Here is a 10,001-nt window from a genome sequence, read left to right as displayed (position 1 = left end):
CAGGAGCCACAAAACTTTTTTTCGAAATAATACACAACCCGGGCTTTCCTGCGTTTCTGCAGCAAAGCGCTGCAATTGCTAAAGCCGTGCTGTTTTAGCCTGGGTTTCTGTTGGTGCAATTCGGGACATTTTCTTTTCATGCTTTAACCTTTAACCCTGTGATTCCCAACCTTTTATGGCTTACGGCACTCCTAAAAAAAAAATAGATTTTCGACACCCCCGACTGGAATTTTCGTTGAGTATTTTACTGAAATGATAATATTAATAGAACTGGAACAACCCAATAAACTTAAAAAATGTAGGAATACGTCATAATGGTCTCTAATCGTACACGAAATAGTTGTATCAAGAAGTTTACCGGTTGAGCAAAAAACAGATTCTTAAAAATTCTCAAATACCTATCGGCACCCTTAGGCATTAGAAATGGCACACCAGGGCGCCGCGGCACCTCGGTTGAGAACCACCGCTCTTATTGACGACCCCCATGAGTGGGGAAAACACGTTTTGGCTTGTTTTGGCCTTTTTGGTATGCCACACAATTTATCGAACAATTGATTTATTTTTTCTCAATCTTTATATTAATTATAAATTGGTAAATTGCGGGGTAACATTAATGTAAGACCTCTAGCCAAATTACATTCCAAACCTATTTTTCCGAACAACAGCACCATAAGCCATTTTGCCTTTTTCGTTGTAAAAACGACACTTACACCAAAAATTAAAATATTAGCCTTTGCTAATCCGCTGGAAAATCAACGATGTTTTTCAACTAAAAGCGAGAGCAAAAATTTATGTTTTAAAACACATTTTCCCGAAAAACTGAAACACAGTAGTAAATATGCTGTACTCATATTAAAGCCTAGCGGCAAGCGTATACTGATCAATGGTTAAATCTATAAATTTAACTTAATCTTGTGGCTTTGAGTGTAAAACTAAAACGAGTTAAGCTCGTTGTTCCTCAAACAAACTCTCACCTACATTTCTGCGAAGCCTCGCCTCAAAAAAGCCAATAATGTTTTCTCGCCGACAAATTTCTCTCAGTCGTGCTATGCGACCGCGAATTCCCGATTCGACCCAAATTGGCTCAAAATTGTCGTCATAATAAACTCTGCTACACGGCGCTTGCTTTATACTTGGCCTTGCAAAATTCGGTTTTCAGTTTTTGCGACTGGTTAGCACAAAATCCAGTGGTTTAACCTCAAAATTAAGGCTGGTACGTACGTAACCAGTGGAAATTCCCTCAAGTGTAGAGTTGATAGATGAAATTGTAAACAAACTGCGTCACACTGTTCTCCCCAACAGATAACTATCTGCATTTCCTATAGTTGTTTTGCGTCAGTCGGTTATTGCATTTATCAAACCGAATGGGAACTACGTGGGTTAGAATTTCTGCAATTACACTGTCCCTGATTTTGGGCTTGCATTACGAAAACGCTTGTCAATAAAACCGGCCACAATGAACATTTATTGCGTATTTGAAATTATTAAAACTAAACTGTTCGTAGTTGAATTACAAAAACGCTTTTTTAAAGCTATCACATTGCAAAAAAGTATTTCAAAGTACATTGCAACTGTTTATTTGAGAATAGCCCTTTAAGTTTAGGCGTAGAGTACAACTTTAAATATATTTTTTTACGATGTTTATTAACGTAATTTTACAACACGCCGATTTTTATATTAGTCACTTGCCAAACTGTATTGTATTTCACGAAAAGTATGTAACCAACCAGAAAGTTTAAATTGGAACGCGCGTATTAAATATGGTTTCCTTAACCTGTTTCACTGACAAAACTCTAGCTTTTAACACTTCGGTAATAATCAACTTCTTTTATTCTTCACCTAATCGCTAACTTTACATACTTAGCAGCAACCGGTGGCAATAAAACGCACTTATTGAAATCATGCGACCGCGTCATTTACAAGCTAAAGTACCTCCAGCGAATTCCCAGCATTGGCGAACGCAATTGGGCCTTAAATAAAGCAAGAAAATTCACACGAGGTAACATAAATCGTACATTACCGCGAACCGTTCCTGAGAATTTGCGATTAGACTCTACGCAAAGGCAAAATCACTCCTGAATCACGATTTTCTGTCGGTCAACTCATTCGATTTGCATCCATTCATAAAACCGAACATCACACAGTCACTTATTACGTAACAATAGCCAGCGTTTGTGACGCCGGAATGACGTCATACGGACAAAAATAGCCGCGAATTCTGGCGCCCGGCCCGCTCGAACGTATATTTTAACCTGATGTGCGGGTGATAACGCTGTTTAGCGATATTTCATGTTTTACGTGTTAAGGTAACATTTTGCTTCGGCGTTTATTGGACATAACCTGCTTTTATGGGAAGAATAGGGCCAATAAAACTTCGTTTGGTGGAGATTCTTGTTACCTTTTTACCAGGAATCGCTCAGCATATATCAACCACGAAACACGTTTCATCTTCTGCATACAACCAGCGGTAAAAGTGGATTACTTTTCTTACCAAAAAGATGAAACTTTTTTTTACTAGATTACATGAAAAATTTTATAGATGACGGCACAAAACTACTTTATAAAAAAAGTGACATAAAAAAGCTGAGGTTGTCTTATATTATCTCGTGAGCAAATAAGTAGTACCTGAAATCGTAGTCTAAACACAACGCAGAAAGTTGCGACAAACCAATTTACAACAAAATAATTATAAGAAGGCGTAAAACAGATTTCTACCAGAACGCCATTGCCGACAGTCCCGGCTTTTTATTTAACCACAGCATACAACCGAGTCACTTTGCATATGTACACACAGAAACCGTCACTTAAACTGTCAAACAGAACACCTTATTCCATTTTGAAGCAACACGCTAAACGACATATATTTTTTTCTGTATATTTATTTTTTTTTTTTTTTTATTTATTTATTTTTTTTTATATATATATTTTTTCTGAGAAGCAGTGCAATTGCATCAGGTACACTACAGCGGGGCTTGGCAAATACTTTTGTTTCAAACTAGTTCCAAATTCTCGCTACCAAAATAATTCGCTAGTTGTTTTTAATCACCCAACTATTGCTTTGTCAATACTACGTGTTTGTAGAACTTTTTGTAGCACTTGCAAAAATAGGTAAAAAACAGAAACTAATTGTGTCCATATCACGTTAAAAATGATTAATAATCCAGATTTAGTTTGTATAACGTTAATTTTATAAAGCGCATAGGGCAGGGGTGGGCAAATGTATTCAATGGAAGAGCCATTTGCAGAAAATACAAGCACCAAAGAGCCTCAAAATTATTTCAATACAAAAACGGTAAATAAAGCAAGCCAAGCCGCAGTAATAACAGAATTGTAACATAACAAAACGGTAATAATCAACACAGTAATAATAATGGTAATAACAAAATAACACGCACAATGTTTATTAATATCAGTGTTTTGTTAACAAACTCTTCGGACTCTATGTCTAGTGTTACGTCATAAACAAAATGCTGGCCTAAATAAAGAAAAGAAAAAGAGAGAAACGTTTATAAACTGTACTCTTGGTAACCTTTACAATTTTTTTGAAATTTTACGATTTAACTAGAAGAGCCACAAAAAACATGCCGGAGAGCTGCAGTTTGCCCACCCCTGGCATAGGGCTTTAAGCAAAGAAAGCGTCGAAAAAAAGGTGGCTTACGGCCTGGTAATGCAGATCGACCGTGGTCGGGTGTTCAAATTTACATTTGTCTTTACACGACCCTATTGCGCGAGGTTTCTAGCATTTGTGAAGCGGGACATGACAGACAACGTTGTAGGGCGGGGGATTTTCGCTCTGCTTAATCGTGAAGTTGCTCTGGCACGATAAAGCCCAAGTATAGGCCTCCAGGACGCTTTTGATTTGCAATGAAAAAGGTGATACGCGTGTGCGCAACACTGATCATACGGATGTTCGCATACGTACGACATACGTATGCTCTTATCCGTTCACCCACACCACATTTGTACGGATTATGCCGTTTTTTTTGCATTCCTATACGGCACACGCACTTTCAAGTACTTTCCGAATATGACCTTCTGTACTTCGTACGCTTACGTACGCTACCAACCGTTTACGCATGTGCTACTTTGTACGGAATATACCCGTTCTTATTCCCATACAACACACGTATACTTCCCAGTTATTTGCGCATACGAACTTCCGTATTTGTACAGCATACGCACGTCCTATATCAAACGGCACACGTATACGTTAACTTTGTTCGTCGTACGCAAGTTCCTATCCTTCACTAAAACGTGCGGAAATGCATTCACAATAAATGTATGTTATACTTTCACGGTTTTCTGACTCAAATCAAATTACAAAAGTGTCCTCAGGAAATTTTCTTGATTATTAAAAGTAGAAACGCCGATAATATCGAATCAAAGCCTAAATAGTTTTTCTTGCCAAAAATAGTTCATATGAAATGTTGAAGCACCTACCCAGCCAGCATTGCTGTTTCAAAAAAGCTTAAACATATCATATTATTTTTCTAGGGCGAGGGTAAGCAGTGGTTTTCCACCTTTAATGGACCCTCACATGGGCTCCCAACACTTGTGATCCCCTGCTCGCGCTTTAGTAAAATACTTTCACAAAACGTCACAAGTGTGGTCTATGAGGTCATAAGGAACTATGGCTAATAATTTAAATATTATAATATACAGGGTAACTGTTGAGAAACGCTGGGCTTTTGTTTGTTCCATTCATAACATAAAATAACGCATTTTAAGTTTTAAAACAAAGGTTTCTTGAACTTTTTTCAACGCGAATCCCTAAAAATCGTTTTTGGTTCGCATGGGCCAGGTTTGGCATAGTATTTTTAACAAATTACGTTATAAAATAAGTGTAGTTAAGAAACCTTCTGTTTTCGGGCCAACATATGTAAAACTGAAATGTAGTCTAAATACGTTCCAGGGGAAAGCGATAAAGCGTTTATTTTTATATAAACTATGTTCTTTGAAAAAATGATTCCATTTTTTAAAAAAAAATATTCTATTAAAAAAATGATACACCTATAATTTTAATTAGGTCTTCATGGACCCCCTAAAACTTGGTCACGCACCCCTAAGGGTTTCCTGGGCCACCGACTAGGAACCCCTGCTATAGTGATTTAAAGACGTATATTTATCGGAATAAAAAAATTTAAAACACTGATATTTACCAATTTCGCTATTTTTTATTTTTATGCATATATAAACGTATTTGCTAAATTGGGATTTACCATTATTAGTTTAAGAACCCTGTTTTGCAGCAATCTTGCGGCCAGCAATCTTGTACAAGAAAGTTCCCGCGTTTAAATCCATTACATTTCAATCTCTTTTGGCCGCAGACGTTTAGACAAAATCACACGGACAGAGATAATGACAATCTGTTGTATCTTCTCTAAAAATGGCCCCAGGGATGGAAATTCTGGCTCTTTTGCAATAAGCATATCAGTCGATTTTGCAAGTTCCATTTAAACCGAGATCTCTGAAATCCATTTACAGGCGACGGTAGGTCTGTGCCCGTTCGCGTGATTATGACGTAACAGTCGGCCTTTGTTTCTTAATATGTTGAAACTTCTGGTGTTGCACTTGCACGAAATGCAAATTCGGCGGCGCCCTGATTAATGTAAACACCAATGGCTCAAGGGCGAAACCGTTATGGAAAAACGGGGCTGACATTTCGCGTTTTTTCTGGTATGCGAACCTGCTTTAAAAATAATTACAAAATGAAAGCTTGCCCTTTTCTCGGCACGCGAACCTTTTTGTATACCAGAATAGTTTTGTTTCGCCTTGATTGAATAGGTCAATTTTTAGACTGTTTGTTGCTAAGTCAAAAACGGTTCTTCTGGGATACTTGCTGTAATTAAATTACCGCTTTTTTAATTTAATTTTCTACAGTTTATATAATGATTAATTATGTATTGAATAATAATTAGATTCATTTTTAAAAGGCAGAAAACTTTGGGTAATTTGAAATAAAAAAACAGTTTTTGTTGGTGTACGTTTGCAATACGAAATTTTTCACCAATTTATTTAGCAAAAACTTATTTTTAGTGGGGGGATTATAATAGAACGGCAAAGTACTGCTAAACTACTCTAATTCTGCTATGATTTTTTCCTCAATTAACTGATATCCTTTACAAAAATTAAAAATAGCAAAAGACGTGTTTTCGCGAATTTCTAAAACCCATGCACATTATCTTTGTTATTGGCTATGCCAGAAGTACACCGCTAGTTATCGTGCAAACTTCAACCTGGTTTAAAAGCAAGAGCCTCCACCATATGACGTATGTACCCGCACTTGGCCTTATATGTTCTCATTTCACAAGACAACAACTGATTGGGATTACATTGTTATGGTATCCTCACAAAACGTGTGTAATTTCCTATACAATCCGAGATTTGCTTGTTACGTCATATGTGGTCTGCTTGTTACGTCATATGTTGTCTTACACTGAGCACTCCATTTGTTATTGTCAGGGGATTAATGGTGCGCTATGACGATTTGGCGGCCATGACGTTTGTGACCGTTTTTTTAAACAATTTAGTAACTTTTTTAGCCAAAAAAAATTGGTAACTTTTATAGCCCCCCAAAAATATTAAAATGAATTAAAAAGCGAATTTAATTGCTTTAAAATTGACAATGTATGTGGACCGTGTTGTTTAAAATACAATTTATTTATGCGTTTTACCATTTGGTTGAGGAGCAAACGATAAAAGAGTTTAAGTATGTTAAACAATTACACACAAATTTAGAAATTTTAATTGCGTCAATTTTTAGGTTTTTAAGCCACGGTTAAGGATGCATTGATTTTAACTCGATATAGTTTTTGCGCACTTGGTTTTTAGATTGGAACAAACACGTTTCGGGGCTCGCTAAAAATACGTGACTTAACAACAACTTTTTTTGCAGGCCTAACCATTTTCTTTTCAGATTTTTCATAATCAAAAAGCTGTAGTTTTGCGGATTAATAAACGGAGCGTAAATATCCTGTCGCGTTATCACACCAAAGCTGAAAGATAACAGCTCAAAAATATTCGTAATCCCCGCAAATCTTTGGATGGAATAGCATTCATGTCTGGAGCTCGCTTTTCCGAAAGCCGCTTTGTGTCAATGCGGTTTACATTGGCGTAAACATGAGAGCTTTTGTGATCGTTTTGCTGCCGAAACAGATGAAGTGCACCAAAAACCAACCGGACTAGTTTTCGCTGTTTTGTTTACAGCGTCGTGGCGGGCGGGCGGTGGAAATTTCGAAAAAAAGATAAAAATCTGCGACCGCGCATGTTTTGCTGGAAAACGTGCGGTTTAGACACCGTTATTAACTTTTCGGCAAAAAAGTCGTTTCTCAAACATATACTTATCAACAAAACAAAATTCCCGACTATTTCGGAAAATTGATTTTTAAAGCAGAAACATTTCGAGCTGAGAATTTAAATGGGGGATTATTGTTGAAATGCTAATTATAACATCTGATCGGAGCCGATACCCGATGCCAAGTGTTAGTATCGGTAATCGTTCGATACTCGGGTGGTATCGGTGCCGATCCGATACCAAATTGATAGAGAAATCAGCAAATATTTGCAAACTAACGCACGCATTTCTGCCCTACATACCTAAAAATATAGGTTAATAACTGAAAATAACTAAACTTCTTAACGCCAAAGGAAATTGTGCCTAATAACCTGCAAAAAATGCCTCCGAACCTCATATATTCATCTATTTAACCTGTTCAAGCATAGTAATGACGTCATTTTATACCGGATGGGTTCGTGAAACTTTTTGTTCCAAAATATCGGGTATTTATCTCGAAAAACATGTCAACTGTCGGACATCCCCAATGCTAACTAAAGATAATCGGAACTTCGTAATTTAAAACGCTAAAGTTTTGAGCGAGAACTTAATCTCAAGACAATCCGAAACGATTCCAAATGCCGTCATTTCCATGACAAAATTACCAACGTGATGTCCTTAAACGTGCAAATGCGATATTTTCAGGTTGTGAAGCCAATATTTGCCTAAACGATAAAATGCTAAATTAAATTGGACTGTAACTTAATTGACTTTTTCGGAGAAATTTTTATTTTCAACGTAGAAAACAATGCATTGTACGCCGTGGCTGAAATAGACATATTAGTTTGATGTCAGATCGGCACAGATACCACCCTATTATATCGGACGAGTACTGGTACTATCGCTTGGCATCAGGTATCGGCTCCGATCCGATATTATCGGACGAATACCGATACTACCACTTGGCACCGGGTATCGGCTCCGATCCGATATTATCGGACGAGTACTGGTACTATCGCTTGGCATCAGGTATCGGCTCCGATCCGATATTATCGGACGAGTACTGATACTATCGCTTGGCATCAGGTATCGGCTCCGATCCGATATTATCGGACGAATACTGATACTTTCGCTTGGCATCAGGTATCGGCTCCGATCCTGATCGGACATGCGTAATCTAATAATGTTGAGTCTTGTATTGCAATGCCAAATATATAAAGGTTATTAAACAAGGATAGATCAAAAACAGGATTGTTTATTTATATTTATGTAAAAGTTGTTCCTACAAAGTTGCAAAAAGCGACTTTCAATTAAACCGAAAATGTTGTTTGGGGCCGCATTCGAACTTCCACTTTAAAATCACTTATATCCTTAGTTCAAATGAGTTTTTTTCTTTCATTTTGACCGCCGCTCCTCTAGCAAGCAAAGGCAAGCTGTAGGTGATTTCATTCCCGACTTGGCACAAAACACCAAAGACACCGCAAACGAGTGCATTAAAAAGCGATCAGTGAAACTTCTTCCGGCTGAACACGTGATTCTTAACGACGTTCTGCCAACAGGACCGCGTCAATGTAAATTATAACCGGCTGCATTGTTAACGGCTGCATGAACGCGAAACAAAGATTTTGCAAAAGGTTGAAAAATAATAAATTGAGCTATTTGAAGGACTGCAAATTTCGGTGGCGAAGTTTGCATATTGGACATTTCACCTTTACTAGTGAATCGATTAGAAATTTCAATGAAATTATTTTATAGCTTCCCTACGTCTTTTGCCGAAATTTAAATTCAAAATTTGCCCGAAAAATTATTACAACTTTTCCGAAAATTAATTACAACGTAAAACATTCGCTGAGACTTTTTTATGTTAATAGTATGTTAGTTCGAGTAACTCATTTTAATTGACAGGGCGATTTATTTAAAGCTTTCGGACAAGATTATGTCATGCAATAGGACTCAAAAGCATTGTCCGTTAATAGGTTTTGAAAAGTGGGAAAAAGGCAAAAGCCTGGCAGCAACAGAATAGTCTACGTATACGTGTTTTACCGGTTTCTTTTTTTCACATATAAAAGTGAATAAATATAAAATTATATAGGCCTATCGTCTACATTTTTAATAGTTTATTACACCGCTTACCGCTACACCACGCAAAGTTAAAATGAAAAGTCACTATAAACATTTACCCTGCGCAATGCCTAAAGTTTCTAATCTGGCGTACACCTGAATTACTTCACTACCCAGGTACATTCCAGTGCCTTCCCGCCAGAGATCTTTCGCGTGGAATACTCCCAAAATCACGCCAGTGACGTCATTTGGCGTTGTATATCGCCGGCACAGTAAATTTACAAAGCAAATTGTCGTTTTGGGGTATATATCGTCCTATTTTGGCGTAGGGTTTCTTCCAAACAAGATTTTCGCGCGAATCTATGGCGGCCACAAATTATAAAATGCAGTCAGGCCTTCATCAAAACTATAGAAAAAAAGTTGCTACACTAATTAAACCAGCGTTTCGCTACACCAGTGGTTTTCAACCATTTATGGCTAGCGGCACCCCTACAAGATTTTTTCGTAGGTAAATCACTAGAATGTCACAATAAACGGACTGGAACAACACACATCAACTCTACACAACGTAGGAATGTATAATTTTATTGATTCAACTCTAATCTTACACCAAAATTTGTAAGAGGTGAGCAAAAATCAGATTTATAAATATCTCTCGGCATCCTTG

This window comes from Ascidiella aspersa, chromosome 4, assembly GCF_963924565.1.
Source record: "Ascidiella aspersa chromosome 4, kaAscAspe10.2, whole genome shotgun sequence".
Lineage (NCBI taxonomy): Eukaryota > Metazoa > Chordata > Ascidiacea > Phlebobranchia > Ascidiidae > Ascidiella > Ascidiella aspersa.
This window is presented reverse-complemented; position numbering follows the sequence as displayed.